This window comes from Triticum dicoccoides, chromosome 3B (assembly GCF_002162155.2).
Source record: "Triticum dicoccoides isolate Atlit2015 ecotype Zavitan chromosome 3B, WEW_v2.0, whole genome shotgun sequence".
NCBI classification, from domain to species: Eukaryota; Viridiplantae; Streptophyta; class Magnoliopsida; order Poales; family Poaceae; genus Triticum; species Triticum dicoccoides.
Window position 1 is genome coordinate 792,458,435 of NC_041385.1, and position 5,029 is coordinate 792,463,463.

Here is a 5,029-nt window from a genome sequence, read left to right on the forward strand (position 1 = left end):
GCTCCGCGGGCCGCGGCGCGGTGGGGAGAGAGAGGGCGCGGGCCGAGTGAGGTGGATGGCGCCGGTTGGCTGTGGCGGTGGGGAAGATGACGTGGCGCAACGCCATTGGATGGAGGGATGTGGCCGGCGGACATGTCCGGCGCGGACGGACGTGTCCGGCGGCGCGAGGAGGGAGACTGCTAGGGTTAGGGTGGAATTCATCCGCGAATTTCGGGGGGAGGGGCTAACTTATAGATTCTGGGAGCTAGGAGAGTCCAAATGAGGAGCGGTTTTCGCCCACACGATCGTGATCGAACGATCGAGAGCATGGAGTGGGGTTAGGATGGGTTTTGGGCCACTTTGGAGCGGTGTTGGGCTGCAACACACGAGGCCTTTTCGGTCCCTCGGTTAACCGTTGGAGTATCAAACGACCTCCAAATGGCACGAAACTTGACAGGCGGTCTACTGGTGCTATACCAAGGCCTCTTGGGAAACCTCGGGCCATTCCGAGAAAGTTTAACACCCGCAGACAACAGGTGACAAAAGGAGACGCCGGAGGACATAGGAGTGCCGGATTGCAAAACGGAGAACGGGGAAAATGCTCAGATGCAAGAAAAAAACACGTATGCAAAATGAAATGCACATGATGACATGGCAATATGAAACACGGAAGCACATGACATGGAAACTACGGCGAATAACTGGCAGACACCTGGCGCATCGAATCTGGGGCGTTACAACACTCCTCCACTAACAAGAGATCTCGTCCCGAGATTTTAGGATCGAGATGGAAGGGAAAAGGGAATAGGTGAAACGAGAACTCAAGAGAAGAAGCAAAGAATCACGAGCACACGAGGAGAAGAGAGGAACGACGAGAATGACGAGAATCGAAAGCTCACGGAATCAGATAGACTATGAAACCACTCCGGTTAGAACGAGATACAAAACGAATAAGACTGAAAGGATTTAGGCAGCACTCCGGCTGAAAATGAAAGGAATAGAACACAAACTTCACAAGATGGGATGACACTTGACGAGATGAACAATGCAATGCATCTGGAAGAACTGAAAGAATGGAATCACAATAACTTAGAAGGAAAGGGTTGAACGGAGTTGCTGAGAAAATCAACAACGAAAGAATAAGCTTATTGTGGTCTTATAGGTAACATCTCAAGATCCTAAGTTGATAACCGGCCACAAACCAAAATGATTGGATAGCTGAGAAGAACGAAGAAATGCAAAACTCCACTTCAATACAGAGATTTAATTGCACTCCGAAAAGCAAGAAGGAAAGATACTTGAGCTCCTTCGATAAGAATCTTGATGAACACTTCGGGAATGAATTAAATCATGAAGAACCACCATGAAGAACTCCGGTGACAAAAGGATGATTAGATGGAATGAAGGAAGAAAGAATAAGATGAGCCTTGCGATGATTTAGATGGAGGTTCCGACGAAATGGCTGAGGAAATTTGAACTCCGGAAACGAAAAGATGAAAACACTTGGAACTAGACTTTACTCATCATGAACAAACTCTGGAGGAAGGGATTACTTACTTGGATGAAATAAGAATAAGATTTATCGTATGCTTATCCTTCATCAAATTAAATTGATGAAAAGCAATGGATTTGGCATGCAACTTATTCTTCTTGAAAAGGACTAAGGGGGTATAGCACAAAGCTTGAGAAAGTCTTCATGAACCACCGGTAGGATTGGAAAGAACGAATGGGTATATGATAATCAAAGAAAAATAATCTTGAACGAACCACCGTAAGAATTCGAAAAGGACTGATGAAAGAGACTGAATCACCGGGAAGAATTAGAAGAACCAATATACTATAGGGGATTAGGTGCAAAAAAACAAAGAGATCATGAGCTGATTAAAGAACACTTGAACGAAGCACCGGGATAACTGGATAACGGTAGCTGAAGTGTGAGGACGAAGAATTCTTCTGGAACGATGGCCTCCGGTGAAAAGAAACGGGAAAACAACTCCTGAAATACTCCGGATAGGTGAGAAAAGGAATATCTGACACATGGAATAATTCGAGAGGATAACATGAAGCTAGAACCACGAAACTTCGAGAGGACAGACAAGATTTAGAGGAAAAACTCTTCTTCGATCTTCGAGAAACAACACCAAAATTGCTGAGATACTCCGGGAGAATGAAAAGCAAAGAGGTTGAGCCAACAATGAAATGATTGGAAATCGATCTTGAACAAGCATCTGACTGATGAAATTCATTCTTACATCACACTCGAAAAGAATTTGAGAATAACCCCGGGAGAATTAGAAGAGTGAGGTAAGATCCTGGGAAAAGACCTGTGGGTTAGGGCCCACTGAAGAGATAACACCGTTGAAAAGGATTGTTGAAAAGATAGATGATGCACCGGAACAATTGAAATATTTGAATGAGGTGACAACCTCGAATTAATTGGAACACAGACGAATCTCCTGAGATGTCTTCCGAACTCCGGGATAGTTAAATGGCGAGAGGCGAACGAGTAGGGAAAACACTTCGAGGAAAAAAGATATGATCAACCCGAAAAACTTGAATTGAGTCCACCGGAAAAAGAAAGGGATGAAGAATGACGAACGAGACGAATAACTTGAAGAGAAAGCACCGGTTGGAATAATTGAGGAAAGAAAGCAAAGACTTCGCACGAGTAGGATGGCTACTCAATTACGGACTCTGGCTCCGAGGAGAAAAGGGTGGGCGGGTGGGAAAAGAAAACAACTGACGATAGAGAAACAACTTTGTTGAGAGCGAACTGAGGATTGAACTTGGCAAAGACGAAGAGGCTCGAGTCAACTTGACGAGAAATGCACCGGATGAAAAGAGCTGAGAACCCACGATCGGAAAAACCAACTGCGTGATCCTAAAGAAAATTTGAAAGGGAAGAGGAGTAATTGAAAACACCTATGTCAAGATTCCTTACCAGAGCGACGAAGGGGCTAAGGAGTAAAAAGAATTCCTACTGTCCGATATAACTAGACTCCGAAAAACAGTTTTCTTCTAGACTCAACAACGGCCAAACTACACGATAAATCAAGGGGGCTCCTAGGGTCGGTCGAGGCTCTGATACCAACTTATCACGCCTAATATGCGACACTATCCTAAAGAGACTCGAAGGTCCCACCAAGGATAGAACCGCATATTGAAATGCTTTTGCAAGGTGGGTATCATTACATCAACATTACATAATAGATGGGGATACATACAAGAGGCATACAATGCCACACGAATACGACATCAAAATACATAGGAGCATCATCCGACTACGGATGAAATACAAACAGAAACTCAAACGACATCCACCCTGCTAGCCCAGGCTGCCAACCTGGAACCTATCCCCTGATCGAAGAAGAAGCAGGAGAAGAACTCCAAAACAAGCAAACATCGCTCTCGCGTCAGGATCATCGCGAAACCTGTACCTGCAACTGTTGTTGTAGTAATCTGTGAGCCACGAGGACTCAGCAATCCCATTACCATGGGTATCAAGACTAGCAAAGCTTAATGGGAAAGAAAGGGATAAAGTGGTGAGGTTGCAGCAGCGACTAAGCATATATGGTGGCTAACATACAAAAATAAGAGCGAGAAGAGAGCAAACGAAACGGTCGTCAACTAGTAATGATCAAGAAGTGATCCTGAACTCCTACTTACGTCAAACATAACCCAAAAACCGTGTTCACTTCGCGGACTCCGCCGAAAAGGGACCATCACGGCTACACACACGGTTGATGCGTTTAATTTCGGATCTGGTGTCAAGTTATCTACAACCGGACATTAACAAATTCCCATCTGCCACATAACCACGGGCATGGCTTTTGAAATATTATACCCTGCAGGGGTGTCCCAACTTAGCCCATGATTAGCTCTCGCGATCAACGAAGGATATACCTTCTCCCAGGAAGACCCGATCAGACTCGGAATCCCGATTTACATGATATTTCGACAATGGTAAAACAAGACCAGCAAAGCCGCCCGATGCGCCGACAATCCCGATAGGAGCTGCACATATCTCGTTCTCAGGGAAACACCGGATGAGCAATCCGTACAACTAAAACCAGACCTCAAGTTTCCCTGGCCGATAGCGAGAGAGGTTAAATTTGATGTAGGAGGGGATTGTTTTATTGTTTGTCTTACGGTAGTACATGCTGAAATTACATAGTATATATTTTTTGTGCGCATGTGTACGCATCAATTCCTCCCACCGGATCGAAGTGGGAGGGAGGGGACTAGCACACGACACGTCATAAACCTCTCTCCATGTTACGACTTTATGATTTTCGAGGCAGGCGCCACATCAACGTTGTGCATTGGGTTTTCAAACATCACTCGAAACCTGCATACATATGTTTGGTACAATCTCCCTCTAGTGGTTATCGGCGGCAAGCCCATTCCAAGGTCTGCGTGATCATCCATTACTTCGACCGACAACGAGAGAGGTTACCAAGCAGGATTTCTTATTGGTTCATTTTACGGTATATATAGGTAGGTCATGGTGAGATTCCATACCAAAGTGTGTGGACTTTCTGGTTCCAAATTAGCATGGTGCATGCCACATCAAAGTTGTGCATTGGGTAACACTAGATAACACTTCCATACATTTGTTTGGACTACATGTATGTGGTGGTTGTCTTCGAACACTCCCTTGCGTGGTTATGGCTGCAGCCCATTCGTGGGCATGTATCGATGTCAATCACTTTGACCGACAACGAGAGAGGTAATCAAGGTCGATTCTTCTTGGTTCGTGTTACTATACGTAGGTCATGCTGACATTCCAAGACAAAGTTTGAGCACACGTGTACACATGAATCCCTCTCAACGGCTCAAATTGGGGGGGGGGGGAGTACAACACGTCGTGAACCCTTGCATCATGTGGCGAGTTTTCGTTTCCATAGCACGGTGCCACGTCAAAATTGTGCATTGGGTATTCAGACACCATACAATACTTCCATATACATATGTTTGGGCCATATGTAGATTGTGGTTGTATTTGAGCACTCCCTCACATGGTTATCCGCAGCAAGCCCGTCTGTTGGTA